Raw genomic sequence first — 18,496 nt, forward strand, 5'->3', positions numbered from 1 at the left:
CTGAGCAAGGACAGCTGACTTAACAATTTGTGAGCTTGATGGCCCGTGGAAAGAAACTGTTCTTATATCTGCTTGTTTTGGTATTGTTTAGTTTATAAAGGATATTTCTTCAAAGTTAAATAAGTTACTCTACTGTTCTAGAAATATGGGTAAGAAGAAGAAAGATGACCAGAGAGACATGGGACTACGTGACTGTGTAGCACAAGGACAGTTCCTCATCTCAAAGTCAAGACATTTCCTAAGGGACATAGCACATCTGTGGAGATGAATAACACCTGCAAGTGTGGAATATGATAGCAAGGACTCTAGCTCACATTTTTGTGATGAACACAAAGAAACCTGAGTTACTCCAGATCAGACAACATGTCTTTATTATAAAGTTGTTAAACGTAAGCTATAGAACATGTGCAATTTACTTCTATAAGCAAATTAATATAGTGAAGTAACAGGAAGAACCTAACACTATATTAATACCAAGGACCTAATAAGGAGCACTGCCATCCGTTCCATTCAGGACAGCTTCCGACCTTCTTGGAATGCTACTTTACAAATCCTGAGCTGAGTGAAATATTACACCATTTTCCAAGAAGAAAAACCTTCAATCATTTAAGAGATGAAAAGTGTGGAAATAACCTTTGCACTCTGTACTTCAGATCTTACTATAACAGTTTAATGATGTTTAGATCTTGTGACTAGGAAGGCAAATGAAGGTGTATGAATTCTTTCTGATGCTCATGAAACCACTGTTGGATTAGTTTGGCAATGTATATTGGTGCATTATCATCCAGGAATAGAGGCACAACATGAGAGAACAAGGTTTCCACCATAGGGTGTACCCATGAACCTATAAAATGGCCTTGAATGTTAGATGGTCATGCACAGGAATATTGGACTTGAAGACTCCCATATGAGGACTGGCCATACCATTGTGGACCTCTTGCTAAGTTTATCATGTAGACAACAGACATTGTGGGTTGAAAGGTATCCATTGGCTTTCTCCAACCACAACCCTTTCCAGAAGAAGGACAGAAGGTAAACAATGACACATTAGACTATACAGTATTACTTCATGGCTCATCTACTCATATTGCTTTTTTTCATTGCTTGGGGGTCCAGGGTTTGTACTCCTTAAACCAGGACTTGTGTTGGTTTTGGGTACAAGCTATTTTATGCCATACATTCATTCCATATAGAACTCACAATGTAAAGTTTTTGTTAATGCTGGGTCAGAGAGTTGCTGACCCAATTCTATGGTCATTTTAAATGCTGTGCATTTGTGGTATTTAGCAGAAAGTACCTGTGAAGTAATTGTCTTTCCCTGTTTCTGAATATCTACTAGAGACCACCATGTTTAGCAAGTGCGGTTGCTATATTTGAGACAAATGCCTTGAACACATAAAATAACTTTACAGTTAGTGTAACTGATGCACTTATAATTTGGGCGCAGACTATTTAGTCCTTTTGGAAATCTGTTAGTTGCTTTCAAAATGCATAAATCAAAGTGCTAATCATCAGACCTCTTCTGTAGCGGACTCTTACTGCTAATTGGTAATCCCCTAAAATGACTCATATTTGCAGCTGCAGCTGTAATTGTGATGGAGTTACTTCAAACTTTAACTCTTTTAACCAGTTATTTCTAGTATTTTCTTCCACACTTGTGACTTCTTTTGGCTCAAATTTATCTCCTCCAGCCCTAGACTTTATAAGATAAGGGTTAATTTAGAAGCAAAAAGTTATTTTTCATTTTTTCAGATTATTGTTAGTGATCTGCTCAAAGGGTTCTTTTACTTTATTTGTATTAACTGCATTTGTGAGGGATATTCCACTGCAGTCACTTCTTCTTTTTAACCTTGTAAACCTTTCACAAAGGTTAGAAGAAGCAGTGAGGATAAGCCTAAAAAAAGTAAAAAGAGCAACTTCCTTCCTTTACATTGGTGTTCAGATTATGAAATATCAATTTAGTCGAGCACCAAGGAGTGTTCCTGCCACAGCCACACTGTGACCTGAGTTGTTATTGTTAGGTATGTTGAAGAAATGCAGGCACGTTGTACCTTGCCTGTGACTCGAGAATTGCAGAGTACGCAATCAGTGCCTTCTATGCATACCAGTGTGTGCACAGTGCCTGTGTTTACCATATGTGCGCATCCCATTCCACTAGAGTGCCTAGGGATGAGTGTTTACATAGGGTCAAATAAAACTCTGCTGTATAGATGATGATAGATAATACATTTAAAAATCTCTACTAACATAAAATTTAATAATCTCTACTAACATAATACAGCTATTCACTGAACCCACTTTATCCAATATGGGGTCAAAGGGAGCTGGGTACTATCTCAGCTGCATGGTAAATAAAGCAAGAACCAACCCTGAGTGAGATGACAGCACACTTACTCATAAACCCATATTCACAGAGAATTGTTTAGATTTGGTAATAAGTCTAAAATGCTTATTTTTTCTAGGATGTTTAGGGAAATGGGTCACTCAAAGAAAATGCCACAGATAAGGGGTGGATAGTCAAGATACCTTTGAACATTGATCAGGTCAGGAATCTAACCTGAGTCCCCATAGTGTTGTAAAGGAACAGTATTAACCACTGTTCCAAATGTGTCCCCTAAATTCATGATCAATATCCTTAATGTACTGTAGTATAGTGCAGAATTATCATAAACTGGACTTTTCTGTCCTCTGGCACCTACTATACCTTATGTCAAATTGATTTTACCGTCATCAGGTGCCTTAACATGTATGTACAGTGGATTAGAAAGTATTCAGACCCCTTCACTTTCTACACACTTTATTGTGTTGCAGATTTAATATTAAATGGATAAATTTGCCATTGATGCCCTTCAATCCACACTCAATAACTTGTATTGATAAAGTTAAAATATTTTTTTTAGAAAGGTCTGAACATCTATTAAAAATCAAAAACTGAAATCTTCCATTCATATACTTCTTCCGACCCTTAATTTAGTACTTTGTAAAAGTGCCTTTGGCTGCAATTCCAGCTTTGAGTGTTCTTGGATAATTTTCTACAAGTACACCTATTTGGGCAGTTTATCATATTCTTTCTGGTAGATCCTTTCAAGCTCCTCTAAAATGTATGGGAAGCATCTATAAACTGCCATCTTCCATTCTCCCTACAGATGTTCTATGGGGTTTGCATCCAGGCTGTGGCTGGGCCACTCAAGGGCAGTAAGAGAGTTGTACTGAACCTATTCCTGTTTTGTCTTAACTGCATGCTTTGGGCAACTGTTGTGGTGAAAGGTGAGCTGCCTCTTCAGTCTTAGGTCACATGCACTCTGGAGCAGGTTTTCTTCAAGAACCTCCCTATATTTGGCTGCATTCATCTTTCCTCAATTCTGACAAGTCTACCTGTCCCTGTCACTTAAAAGCACCCCCATAGCATGATGCTTCCATTGCCATGCTACACCATAGAGATTGTATTAGGCAAGTAATGACTAATGCCTGGTCTTTGTCAGACATAGTACTTGGATTTCTGCCCAAAGAGTTCAGTTCTTGTCTCATCAGGCCAAAGAATCTTTTACCTTGTGCTATCGAAGTCCTTTAAATGCAGTCTTATGACTCAAGCGTCTTCCACCCAGCCACTCTGCCATAATTGCCTGATGAATGGAGTGCTGCAGAGATGGTTATCCTTCTGATAGGTTCTCCCATCTCAGCAGAGGCTTTCTGAGGTTCTGTTAGAGTGAATCTGGAATGCCACAATCTGGAGTGCCACAGCAAAGGATGAATACATCTGTAAATGACAGACTATCAGTTTTTGATTTTTAAAAATTTACAAATCTTTCTAAAAACATATTTTCACGTTGTCATTATGGATTATTTAGTGTAGATTGATGGTAGAAAATGGCAAATTTTCCCATTTGAAATTAAATCAATAATACAAAGTATGAAGAAAGTTGAAAGGGTCTAAATACTTTCTGAATCCATAACATATGCATGTGTATGTATACACATACACACACACTCTGTGTGTATATGAACATATATACACATACTGTATATTCTGTATTTATATATACTGTATATTGAGTCTTAAAGTGTCAAAGAAAAGAACATATGTTAAGAATTCTGTTCGTTTTGCAAAAAAAAAAAAAGAAGCGATACAATAAAATATTTAATGCCCTTAAAGAACTAAAATAACATAGTAATAGACCACTTTCTAGTTGATAGATCTTTTCTAGACATACAGCCCAATGAAAATGATCAATGACATGATGTGTAGGAAGAACCATAGTGATGAACTTAAAGAGAAACAGTTGTATGGAGGTAATAAATCTGGGCCAGAACAAATGGGTAGGGTTGACAACAAGAAATGCAGTTGTCCGCCAAAGGAAATAGAGTACAGCAAATGAGAAACTCATCAAGCTTACTTTCCATAAAACTGGAAATTGTCCAACACCACTATCTGCTTTGAACCTCCAGAAACCACTGGGACCCTGGTATACCCATTTATAGTCCAGAAAAGCAAGTATAAGATGCCTTTATTGTTACTGTACAATACAATGAAATATTGTTTGGAGCAAGCCTATTAAGGAATATAAGAGCTTATACTAAAGTACATGAAGCACAAATTTAAAAGTGAACATTAAACTATGCAAAGCATAGTTACTATTAACAGTTCCAAATATACACAGACAAAAAGAAAAGGTAATAATGTAAGTCTAAATATTTAAATAATAAATGAAGACACAATGAGAATTGCAGTCAGTTTAATGGTCATGAGTTCCACATGGCTCGAGTATAAGTGTGGGACTATGTGTGGTTGATGCAGGAGTTCAATTCAATCAGTGGTTGGTTTTGTTATAAGAAGGGGCAGTGATTGCTTTACATTTAATGGGCTGATTGCTTTGGGGTAAAAGCTGTTTTTCAGCCTGGTAGTGTGGGCCTGCAGGGCTCTGAATCGCCTGCCAAAGTGCAGAGGAGTGAAAATGCCAAGCTAAGTACTATCAGAAGTGGTCTTCATGGTATAATTATGACCAAAAAGCTACTCCTTTAAGGTGAAAATAAATCCAACATAGCTCAGATATACACAAAAACATAAGGACTTGGGTGCAGAAAAATGCCAGCAGGTGCCTTGTCCCGATGACTCAAAATTTGAAATTTTTGGTTCAAACAGTTCTGTGAGGGGCTGGAGAATGGAACATGGATGGATGTCTGCAGGTAACATTGAAGCACAGCAAAGGTTTGTTGCAGGTTTGGCGCTTTACTTCTGCAAATAGAGTTGGTGATTTGAACAAAATTGACGGCCCTTTCGTTGCCGAGTGGTATAGGCAGATTCTTATCCATCACACTGTACCATCAGGGAGGTGAATGATTTTATCCCAGCTTCGTTGTGTAGCCTGACAATGACCCAAAAACATAGCCAAAATTATACCAAGAAAATTGATCTGCTGTGGAAATAACAGGGAATCCTGAAACAGATGGTATGGCCCCCACAGAGCCCTGGTCTCCACATCATCAAACCCCTCTGGGAGTACAAGTCAGACAGCCAGAGTCTGCAGTGGGACTGTGGCAAGAAAATGCCAAATATGCAAGTACCTTTAGAAAGCACACAGTGGTGGACCTAAGAGAAGGCAAGTGGTTGCCACACCAAAGATGAATTTGATTTATGATTTTTGTTTCTGTTTAGAATACTTCTAGTAGGTTTAGGTTTGATCTAAAAACTAATCATGGTTTTAATTTTTGAAAGCATTCTGCTTTACATCATTTTTTTGAAGCACTTAAAACATTTCTTACTGTGTCGTGTGTGTGTGTATATGTATAAATATACTGTGTATGTTTTTGTATACAGTTTCTTATTTTTTTCACACATACACATATACAGTATACATATTATATATATATATATATATATATATATATATATATATATATATATATATATATATATATATATAAATGAGGCGGCACGGTGGCACAGTGGGTAGCGCTGCTGCCTCGCAGTTGGGAGACCTGGGTTCGCTTCGACCTGGGTTCGCTTCCCGGGTCCTCCCTGTGTGGAGTTTGCATGTTCTCCCCGTGTCTGTGTGGGTTTCCTCCGGGCGCTCTGGTTTCCTCCCACAGTCCAAAGACATGCAGGTTAGGTGGATTGGTGATTCTAAATTGGCCCTAGTGTGTGCTTGGTGTGTGGGTGTGTTTGTGTGAGTGCTGCGGTGGGTTGGCACCCTGCCCGGGATTGGTTCCTGCCTTGTGCCCTGTGTTGGCTGGGATTGGCTCCAGCAGACCCTCGTGACCCTGTGTTCGGATTCAGCGGTTTGGAAAATGGATGGATGGATATATAAATGATCTCTTGGTCTTTATTTTAAATGTATTTGTAATACTCCGGATATATATGCCTTTGTAATAAAAAAAAATCAGAGAATGGATGAATGTATATTTTTGCAAATGTACAGTGTTCATCACCTGCCTATTGCAAGGAGAACTACTGTATATATGAATAAACTGATTTGAATTTAGATAAATAAACAAAGAGAGAAGGTATGGCAGTCGGTGACTAGCAGTTCTGGCCCAAACCTACCTTTCTTTCTCTGTGTTTCTTTGTGAGTATTCTGTAGATATCCCAAGTGATTCTCCCATTTCCCAAAGGCGTGGTAATTTCTAAATATAAATTATCTTAGTGTGCAAACATGTGGGCACTGTGATTGATTGATTGATACAAAACAGGGTTGGTTTTCATCTTGCACCCTATCCTGTCAAGACAAGCCCTGCCTCCCCCAAAACTGAAACTGATAATGAATGGGTGAGTGGATGGATAAAAGAGCACATGTTGATTAAAAACTGAAGAGTGGGAGTGAATATAATTTATTGGCACTTCACAAAACATTGTTTTTTTTCATTGGTATGCAAATGGAAATTGTGTAGTGGCAAAGATTACGGCAACTGGCTTTATCTCTCCCGATTCTGAGGACCTTATCTCAACATTTGGAAGAAAAACAAACATCAAAGCCTCTGTGTTCCCAGCATAGGAGGACCCGAGACTTAGTAGGGGTAGGCACAGAAAAGAAAAACATGTTAGAAGAAGCTAGACTTTCTTATAATGAGGAGCTTGGATTATGTCTTGCTAAAAGATTTTGTTAGACTCCTTTCAGGGACCCTGGACTAGTCTGTACACTTAGGGTCCAGACTTTTCACCAGTTCTAGTGGCAGGTTTTTTTTTTTTTGGTAAATGTTGTGTTTTAACCACTCTTTAGCCCTTGTCAATTCTTAATCTATGATGTCTATGCTAATGAGACCTCACCGTGAAGCGAGTTGACCCACTTGCATTATATTAACATGAACACTGTCTCAATTAAAGAACAAAAATCTCCTCACTTGATGATCACACAAACTTGGTTCCTCGTTTTCTGAGAATGCGACACTCTGCAAAGTGAAGCGGGTAGACCAAGAAAGTGCATGGTATAAGAACAACTCTGCATTAGGCATGCGCACTCGACCAGCGACGCGACAGCGTCGTCACCTAGAAGCACGAGCGCGTGGCTGTGCTATGTCAAGAAAAAAAGGGTGGCTCTACCGAAACCGTCTCCCTAGTAACAACAGGGGGCGGGGCCACTCTCTTAACAACTGTTGCGAGCGGCGCGCACGAAAGCTTTGTGCATTGCGTTTTGTGAAGCGCGTCGGTGTGGATTAATTTCGGAGGCTGACGCGTTCTCTTTTTTCTCTCACACCTCCGCGTCCCCAGCAGCCTGCTACGCTTCCTGCATTGGAATGTGGAACTTTGGAGACAACGGCGTGGATTTAAAGGAATGAAGGGTAGGCATAAATACGTCTGTGTGCCGGTGGTGTGAGGAGCTGTACTGTTTATACGTGATGAGACGCGATATACAGGGCAGAGGGGAACGAGTGGCGATGCCGAAGCTGTACCGCAGCTAGGAGAGGTAGTCCGAGTTCTCTATTTGGGTGAGAAGTTTACCGCTTGAGATCATGCCAGTAGAAACAGAAGATTAATGACCAGGATTAAAATTAAGGTGGGAATTTGGATGAAATGCAGTCCTCATTATTTAGAGGACAGTGGAAATGAAAAGTTTACGGCAAGAAGTATAATCGGAGCAGGAGGGTTTTTACCCTGGAAGTTATCTGTATCCAGGATGAAGTTTCTTAACAGAGTAGTGGGTACTGGTGATGTGAATATCGAAATTATTGTCAATGTCCTGCAGCACTGCCCAAAGTGTAGTGTATACACGGGCTAGGGGAGTCATGTATTTGGATGAGACGAAGTACAATACAGTAGTATGTTGGCTCGAAGGAAGACCAATTGACCACGCGCGCGCACGACTGTAAGGTGTGTATTTTAGATGAGATGTGGCCTTTCCCAGCGCGAGAACAGAGAACCCCTGACGAGGAGGACAGCGCAGTTGGATATGATGAGTTTGATATAGCATCTCTAGTGTGATTATTAAAGTGGTTAAGATTATAGGTTACTCTTGCCTTGGGTTAAAACGTAAAGTTGGGCAGCAGATGCATCTGGAGCGGTGTAAAATGTAACTGATATGTGCCTTTCTGATGTTTACAACATTGCCTAGGATGAGTCGATGGATTTATTACTGTAAAAGTTAGCAGCTTATGTCTGATGTGTGCTTTCCTCTGTCTATACATGCGTATGACTAAATTTCACATCTTAGTCTCAAGTTGGTGGGTGTGCGAGTATCTGCTAGTGTGGCAAGTGTAGAGGGTGTTTTTGTGCTTTGTGTCATTGATGAGCTGTCGGCTAATTGATTGAAGGTGTGTTCAGTATTAAAAGAAAAGAATCGTTATGTGGTATACATTGGTCCTAATTCATTTTGTGGTTTATGTGTCTGGGTAAAGCATAAGGTTTCAGAAGTCTGTCACCTGAGAACAGTGCACAGTAGGATTGATGAAATCATCTGCCATCTCTAGTTTGTTAGAGCAAAGGATCCAGCAGACAGTGCAGCTGCTTGATAGCCCTGCTGAGGCCCACTGGATCTGATGTGGAATAATTCAAAGTGTACATCATGAGTACATTACATGTATACCAAGCCCAACTAAATGTGTTTCTGGTGTGTAGATCTGTGGCAAAGGTGTTTTCATACAGTACAATACCTTTGTGTAATTATTTTTTTGGGGTTTATTAATGATTAATCGTTCCTTTTTACACAACAGAATTAGTCTTTCTTAGTAAAATTATTTTTTAATCCTAAATGAATGGTTAAAATGTATAATTCAATTGTTAATTGAAGAGCAATAGCTGGCATGCAAATTTTATATATGTACTGTACTATTACAGTACATATTCATGTACTGTATTCATTATCAATAAATAAATACCGCTATTGAGTATGCAGAATATGAATTCAGTGTATTAAGTTAATTTCTATTTAACATGACTCCTCTCATCACTATACACCACTGCAATTTTAACTACCTAGGACTCCGTCACTGCATATCCAGTGCACTGGTTGGGTTTTGGAGGTTCAGGAATTTACATTTCTGTTCACCAAAGCCTTCTTTGTGAATGAAATAATGAGCTTTTGTTATAAAGCAGTGCACCTTATCACAGAAGTAATGGTGCCTGCCTTTCAGTCCTGTCTCCAGTGAAATCATGTGCCATGCTGAAGTCCAGTGCGCATTGGTTAGTTTTGAGGAAGTTCACACACAGTCTGTTTTAAACTGCAGCTCAGCTTATGTCAGCCAGGGAGGTTGAAACTGCAATCTGTTTGGTGACAATATACAGTATAAACAGGTAAAAAGGCAGGTTGGTGATTGGAATAAATAAAAGAAAGACACCTAGTCTGCTAAAACCATGTTTCTGGAGCATTTCTTCATTTCAGACAGGCCCCAGGCAAGTAAGAAATGTTAACTTTTAGTGATATTCCAAAGAATTTTTTTTCTGTGACCTGGGTAATTGAAAATTTAAAGTTTCCATCGCTACCACTAACATTAGGTAATTTTGCTTGTTAGGGATCAATACAACTCATCCATCAGAAAGGTTGGTTTATGAGGATTTAATAGGATATAAAATATTTTGCATAAATGATACTGATAATCATCCAAGTTAGCATAGGGCATAATACGTGAACAAACCTTGGACTAGGCACCAGTCCATCACAGGGTCGAACACACACTAGGGCCAATTTAGCATCACCAATTCACCTGGCCTGCATATTTTTGGAGCACCCAGAGGAAATCAATGCAGGCACTGGGAGAACAAATTCCATGTATGTATGTAGATAGATAGATAGATAGATAGATACTTTATTAATCCCAAGGGGAAATTCACATACTCCAAAAAACAATATTAAAGAGTAATAAAAATGCAGGTAAAAACAGACAATAACTTTGAATAATGTTAACGTTTACCAAACACCCCCCCCCCCCCCCCCCCAGGGTGGAATTGAAGAGTCACATAGTTTGGTGGAGGAACAATCTCCTCAGTCTGTCAGTGGAGCAGGACAGTGACAGCAGTCTGTTAGTATTAGTAAGGAGGACAGAGACGCGAACCCTGATCTCCTTACTGCAAGGCAGCAGTTCTACCACTGTGCCACCCTGGTTATGAAGTACTTTTTATATTTAAATAAAAAGTAATAGTCACATTGATGAGTGCCATATAGGGTTAAAGAGTGACTGACCTATTTATAATGCTGTATTTGTAGTGTTTGATATTTAATGATGAAACTGTTAATATGTATATCTTTGTAATGGTTTAGGTAACTATTGTGATTTTGAAGCATCTCTATCTATCTATCTATCTATCTATCTATCTATCTATCTATCTATCTATCTGTCTTAAAATTGTACGATTTGAGACAATCTTTAATGCATAGCATGCAAGTAAAACAAAACAGATGTGTTATAAAAGTTATCACTTTGGGGCCATTGTTTTCTTGAGTGCTGTCACACTGGAGTTATTGATGCCTATCTTGTTCTCTATCTATAATAGAATTATTTAACTCCATATGTATCAGATGGGGTGCAAGTATCCTAGCCATGGTGGGGATGGGATAATGGGTTTGTTGACTGAATTAACAAGCTAGGAACCTTAAATTTCACAGCCAAGCTGGCATTGATTCACCTTAATGCTGGAGCAAGGAAGCTTGAAGGGACATAGTAGGGTTTATAACTGAGCGTTCAGCATGTTTCTTGAAGGAAACAAATATCAATAGCAGTTCTATAGGATTTGGCTTTGCCTGCATTGTTTATAGCACTCAGAATAGAGAATGTGCATTGAATACAACCACTTGAATTTCAGCATTAAACTGATCAGTCCCAACGAGCCCTGAATTTATTTGTAACTGAACAATGAACAATTAAAAATTTCTAAGGTAGCTCTGGAAGCCTTCAGTGTGTGCAAGCTTTCCTTCCAACCAGTTTCTTAACAAGAAGTAAATTAGATAACACCATTTAATTAGATGGCGTCATCCTGCATTTGTAAAGTAGCTTCAGAAATTCCCAGCAGTTTGTATGCTACTTTCCCATGAAAGTCAACAGAATGATCAGTAAAAGAGGATATATTAGTATGCCTCATTCCTGAACCCCCTTTATTTTATTTCCTTTGGTAATATTTTGTTAATACTGTTCCTTCATGGCAAAAACAAAAACAAAATCACAAATGTAAGCAGTACTCAGCTAACTGTGAAAAGAAATGAAGAAAAAACTTTATAATTTTATACTGAAACAAAACCTATCTATTTGACAAATTCTTTAACTGCAGATATAAAGCCCATCTAAGTAAACCCCAGTCAACAAAAATGATTGATGTGAAATGAAGAAATTAGTGAAAAAAGTGAAAACTGCAGCTATTGTGGCACTCATGGCCAGTGTTTTCTATTCCTGAAGTACATGCTTAACTTGTATCACTCAAAAGAATGATGAAGTCAGCCATTTCTTATTGTGTGTGTGTGTGTGTGTGTTATACTGAATTTAATACACATATCAAGCAATATTAAACTTCAGGCTTACAGATCATTCATGGGCAAAAACCCATTGTGTTCCAGAACCAGGCCACCTCACTTCTCTCACTCTTTACATGAGACATAAAAGTGCACTTGCTGGGAATGGCCCTGTTGATGTGCACTGGTGATAACAGTCACTGTATAAATGCACATGCAAGATTCAACTAGCATTTACTTGACAACATGTGCTAATGAGCACTTTGCCATCTGCATTTACCCAAGTGGTTTAACATCTTTCGCATGTCTACCACTTTTTTTTTTTTTTTTTTTGCCCCAGTTCCTTTCAGTTTTTTTCAACACTTATACATTTCTGTACCTCAACTGATTTCCATGTTGCTGCTTTGCAGAATTTGTAGCAAGAGATGTGGTAAGGTTTGGATGTACCTGAATATTCAATATTTATAATGCAATGACTCTGATCTTTCTTGAGCAACTAATTACCAAGTAGAAAATTTACAGGATGTGTATTGCCACCTCCATACAGTACACCTGTATGAAGTTGTGCTTCTGTCCTGGAAAAAAGAGGCTAATGTCCAAAATTTGTTTGCAGATGGGGTGTAGGGACCAACTCCACTAAAATTACCACCATTCCAATCACTACCTCGTTGAGAAATTCAGTTACCTTTGGTATCTTGTACACTGGTGTGGAACTATGAATTTGATCATCAGATCTTAAAAGTGCTACAGTTGCTGTTCCCATTCGTAATAATGATCATGACCAATGGGGAATGAATAAAGGATTGTCATTATCAATGTACAGTTAGGTCCATAAATATTTGGACAGAGACAACTTTTTTCTAATTTTGGTTCTGTACATTACCACAATGAATTTTAAATGAAACAACTCAGATGCAGCTGAAGTGCAGACTTTCAGCTTTAATTCAGTGGGGTGAACAAAACGATTGCATAAAAATGTGAGGCAACTAAAGCATTTTTTTAACACAATCCCTTCATTTCAGGGGCTCAAAAGTAATTGGACAAATTAAATAACTGGAAATAAAATGTTCTTTTCTAATACTTGGTTGAAAACCCTTAGCTGGCAATGACAGCCTGAAGTCTTGAACTCATGGACCTCACCAGATGCTGGGTTTCCTCCTTTTTAATGCTCTGCCAGGCCTTTACTGCAGCGGCTTTCAGTTGATGTTTGTTTGTGGGCCTTTCTGTCTGAAGTTTAGTCTTCAACAAGTGAAATGCATGCTCAATTGGGCTAAGATCAAGTGACTGACTTGGCCATTAAAGAATTTTCCACTTCTTTGCTTTAATAAACTCCTGGGTTGCTTTGGCTGTATGTTTTGGGTCATTGTCCATCTGTATCGTGAAACGCTGCCCAATCAATTTGACTGCATTTAGCTTGATTTGAGCAGACAGTATGTCTCTGAACACCTCAGAATTCATTCGGCTGCTTCTGTCCTGTGTCACATCATCAATAAACACTAGTGTCCCAGTGCCACTGGCAGCCATGCACGCCCAAGCCATCACACTGCCTCCACCATGTTTTACAGATGATGTGGTATGCTTTGGATAATGAGCTGTTCCACGCCTTCTCCATACTTTTTTCTTGCCATCATTCTGGTAGAGGTTGATCTTGGTTTCATCTGTCCAAAGAATGTTTTTCCAGAACTGTGCTGGCTTTTTTAGATGTTCTTTAGCAAAGTCCAATCTAGCCTTTCTATTCTTGAGGCTTATGAGTGGCTTGCACCTTGCAGTGCACCCTCTGTATTTACTTTCATGCAGTCTTCTCTTTATGGTAGACTTGGATATCGATACGCCTACCCCCTAGAGAGTGTTTTTCACTTGGTTGGCTGTTGTGAAGGGGTTTCTCTTCACCATGGAAATGATTCTGCGATCATCCACCACTGTTGTCTTCCGTGGACGTCCAGGTCTTTTGGCGTTGCTGAGTTCACCAGTGCTTGCTTTCTTTCTCAGGATGTACCAAACTGTAGATTTTGCCACTTGTAATATTGTAGCAATTTCTCGAAGCTTAAGGATGGCTTCTTTCACCTGCATGGAGAGCTCCTTTGACTGCATGTTGTCAGTCCACAGCAAAATCTTCCACATGCAAGCACCACACCTCAAATCGACTCCAGGCTTTTTATCTGCTTAATTGATAATGACATAACGACGGACTTGCCCACACCTGCCCATGAAATAGCCTTTGAGTCAATTGTCCAATTACTTTTGAGCCTCTGAAATGAAGGGATTGTGTTAAAAAAAATTCGGAGTTGTTTCATTTAAAATTCGTTGTGGTAATGTACAGAACCAAAATTTTAAAAAAGTTCTCTGTCCAAATATTTATGGACCTAACTGTAAGTAGTAGAAATGACCAGGCTTATCAAGGCTGCTGGACATAAGCCCTATGATAGACTGGGGATATCCTAGGATGGAACCCATTTTTCTCAAATATGAATCACTTCTGGTGAAGTACTTTACAAATAAAGAAAATGGAACCAGGAAGTGAAAAGTGAAAAATAAAAAAAGTATACTTGGACTTAAGAGAAAGTCCAACTTTGTCCAGTTGAGGAAACTGTAGTTTTGAGCAGGTAAGGCTATATGGGGTCTATAAAAAGGCCTTAAAAATTCTGAAAGACATCAACAAAATTATTCAGTTAGATTTCTTTCCACTTGTTCATACAGAGTATCCAATTAAAACTGAAGTGACATTTATTCATTCACTTCTTCATCCCAAAGATTCATAGCTTTGTACCAGAAGCCTTATGCCATGAAAAGTCTAGCTGAGATATATCCATTGCGTGAACAAGCTAAAGAGTTGAATTGATTGACTGCATTTTGTTTCCGTACTTTCTTATAACATTTGGGCATCTGGTAATTATTTTTTTTAACCCCAGTCTTGTCTCAGCAGTTTACTAGTTTTATTGGTTAGTAGTGTTGGAATATTGTACATCAAAAATATTGATATGGATTATTTTAATAGTTTTGATAAAGCACTCCAGTTATGGCTTAACATAAAGTCAAGCTTAGCAATGTAAGGTGACTGCTAGTTCTGTTTTAAGTCAGTACTGCATTGTCACAAAGCAGACCATTTTTGCAGGCTTTGATTTTAATTTGTTTTGTGAGTTTACGTAATGCCTTTAAAAACAGGACTCTGATTGAAGGAACCATTTATAGAGAAAATGTCTGTTCATTGCAGGACAAGCACATTCACATAAGCAAAGTAAATATAGTTAAACAGTGTTAATCAGTTACCTGCAGTACTGTGGGTCTAATGATTAATACCAAAATATTTAGTTTTTACATAATATACTCACCAGTAAAAGCATATTGTTCTACATGGAGAGTTTCTCCTTTTCACCAGAAAAACAACTTTGTCAAAGAGCCTGAAAGGTCACAGTACCATAATCTGTAACGGACCAAGTAATGAGAAGACAGGTGTTTTGAGGTCATGATTGCATATATTGTACTGGATTAGTTTATCCCTGCTTTGTATTTGCCTGTCTAAACTACAGTGACCTTTAACCTCTTAAAAATTATTTTGCCTGCAGAATGCTGGCATTTAGTTAAATATTCCATAACTTGTGCTATAATGAGCCCAAATTTATTGACCCTATTTTTAGTTGAATGATTATGGACAAATAGTAAATAAAGTATACTGTATGTGAATCAATGTCCTTGTACTTTCAAAACCAGCTCCTTAGTAACTCAGTTACCCTACCTGTCATTATGTTATTAACTGTGTGTTTTTATTACCATCCCAGCCAAGGTCAGAAAAGTCAGAGAGAGAACTATTTAACAGACAGCACACAGATATAGCCATGGTAACTTAATGTTGACACTCACTTGGCAAACTGGACAAAGAAGAGTGAGTATAATACAAAGGCTAATCATTTTGTACTTTTTAGTAGCTACAGTCAATTAGTTTTTATTTTTCTTTTGGTGCCATTCATAGTGCACCATCACAAGGGGTTTTACAAAGCAAACGATAGCATAAGTCATGGCAGTAAAGTAAATGCAATATATGAGATAATTCAAAATGTTGAAAGCTGTAATAAATCGTAGAATTAATAGTCAAATGCTGGAAGGGTCTCTACACATATCCAATCAAAGTTTTAAAAAAGTAAATAGGAGTAGACTTATGGTAAGAGTTGATAAACAGCATAAGAGAGACCACTTTACATTGTAGGTATAAATGTTTTTTTTTTTAATTAAAGTATAAGTAGTTTCAACACTGACAAACTCACAGACAGACCTAGGGAGAGTTCCATGCTGTAAGAACCCCAAAGTCAAGAAAGTGTTTATTAAGAGTATAATAGGAAATGTAAATTAACCAGTTTTAGAAGATCCTATATGTTGGTCATGTGTATAAGGGGCATGCAGTGATGACAAGTAGTCCATTGATAATATATCTGCTGATGCATTTAAGGCCCTGTCACATTACATGACTTTACCAGCAGTTTTCAGCTGCAGACTTCATGAACATAATCTCAACAAGGAAATGGTGGCACGCTGTGGTTACTGTAAGTCACATACTGTGACATACCCAGCAGCTCAGTCCTGCTAGTCTGCAACATTCCCCAACAAATTCAGACCAGTTTGATTTTTGTTTTAAATTATAGGTGTGGGCTCTGTGTGTGAAAGAGCTAACAAGCAATGAGCGCTCACCAGTATAATGCATTTTAATGCAGCGGCAAGAAATAAGGAGCCTCACAAAGAGAAGAGAGACTTGTCTGTCTTATTTTTTTTGTTTTCTGTACTATGATAGAATGGAAGAAGAAAAAAGGGCAAAGTTTGTGACTGAACTCGCTGTAGATGCAAACTTTGCATGGGCAGCATGTTATTGGCTGTCAAAAAAAGGGGTCAAGAGGGATTAGTTTGATCCAAGACAATGTTCTAATTGCATCATTTCAAACCTGCTGTAACCTGATAATATGTTAGGTAGAAATACCATTTAAAAGACAAATCAAAATAATCTAGTGGCGGTAGGGCTTGAGAGACCATCAGATTATAAGGAAGTGAGAAAATTAGGCAATACTTTTTTTTTTTTTTTTTTTTTTTTTTTTTTTTTTTTTTTTTTTAAAACACCCTACTTCTAGATAAAAGTGTGTCTGTGCCTCCACCCTCTGAAGATGTTCACCAGCGCTGTATATTATTTGATGTTAGATAGTAACCCAGCATAGTTTATCTACTGGAAGAGTTATGGGTTTAATTTGAAGCAGGATTCAGGCAGCAGAATTCTTACTTTATGCAACAAATCTGTTGAAATGGCTTTAAGAGTCATCAAGTGAAAAAAGAGGAAAAAAAAGAAACTTGTCATTGTGAGTAAGAGGAAGAGAACACATTGGGCAACAAGGTTCTGCATTTTGAGGGAGCAAAAGAATAAATTCACATCAAAGGAAGACATGTATGCTCAGAGTCTGTCATGATTTCGTAGGTAATAGTGGTATGTTTTATTTTCAGAGCTAACATATTTACCTCCCAGGCTAGTGGAGATGAAGAAGGAATACAATTTTTAGTGTCTAAGACTAAATGAAGATTCAGGATTCCTCAGTTCAACTAAATATCTTGTACAACACCATTCCACTTTATCCTTTTTTTTTTTGATATCCCAATATACAGTAAACACCTGTCAACATGCTCACACTAGAGAGAGAGGTTTATGGGTTATTTGTTCTTATGTGTCCCTATTAAAGTGTAGGGGCCATTTGGTAATGTTAGGCAGGCATGACCACTAAGTTAGAACAGAACTTTTTGTACATGCTGGTTTGAATGTAAAAGAAAAATGCAAGATAGCAGTTGCCTGTTGGCCCTGTAAGGAGCAACTTGTCAGGCCAGACATTGCCAACTCCACATCAATCATTAACAATTCATGTTAACACTGCAGCTTCTTATCAGGAAGCAGCCGTCTTGTGAACAAATATCCCTGCTGCCCTTGCAGATTTGCACTAAAAAGCTTACAAGCAATTTGTAAGAAGTGTGACCTCTGAAACTTCTAACTGTTAACAGCTCCACCATTCGGATATATTGAGGCCTGAGGAAATGGGTGTTTTTGCATGTCCAAGCTATAAACAAACTTCTACACTACAGTCACTTAAGTTATTCTGCTTAGTGGCTAAGTAATAAACTTTGAAGCATATCTATACTATAAAATAGTTTTGTTTTTGTTTTTTTTGTTTTTTTTTTTTTTTATATATAAACATCACAGAGTACTTTTAATAACATCCTCTGGGCTTAATTGGATCAGGCTCCATAGTATTTGTGAGAGCACGTGACATTTAGTTCAACCTGCCTTGACATACTACTTGTAACTACTATGCTATACTAAAGAAGCAGTAATCCACAATGCAGAGGGTATGCTGTTACCATACTAAATATACCAAACAGCAATGCACCAAAGGAAGACACACAAGCAGCATAGCAGACAGAAGAGGAAATGGTCATCTTGTTTTCCAATTGACTGTTCTGCAGACAGACTCATATCTTTTTAATCATAAGTTGGTGTAATACAATTGCTTTTGCCTTTGCTTTTTATTTGACTTTGTAATCCCTACTTGTCTTATTAATAACATCATAAATAGAAGGCAAGTTGAACTTGGTCAGTTTTGTTTTTCTTT

General features: G+C 38.1%; 2 protein-coding genes across 4 annotated transcripts in view; both read left to right on the forward strand.

The window, feature by feature from the left end:
• dgke (diacylglycerol kinase, epsilon) overlaps positions 1–18,496 on the forward strand; it is a 521,693-nt gene that overhangs the window by 335,822 nt on the left and 167,375 nt on the right.
• The window catches only part of LOC114664632 (rab11 family-interacting protein 4-like), a 122,405-nt gene that overhangs the window by 65,764 nt on the left and 38,145 nt on the right, over positions 1–18,496 (forward strand). The window contains exon 1 of one of the 3 annotated variants that reach the window (XM_028818821.2): positions 7,607–7,773. The exons of the other annotated variants lie outside the window; for them this stretch is intronic. The gene's annotated coding sequence lies outside the window, so the exon portion shown is untranslated. Of the gene's footprint in view, positions 1–7,606; positions 7,774–18,496 lie in introns of those variants that run through there. 3 annotated transcript variants of the gene reach the window in all.

The sequence above is a fragment of the Erpetoichthys calabaricus genome, chromosome 14, assembly GCF_900747795.2.
Source record: "Erpetoichthys calabaricus chromosome 14, fErpCal1.3, whole genome shotgun sequence".
Taxonomy (NCBI): Eukaryota; Metazoa; Chordata; class Cladistia; order Polypteriformes; family Polypteridae; genus Erpetoichthys; species Erpetoichthys calabaricus.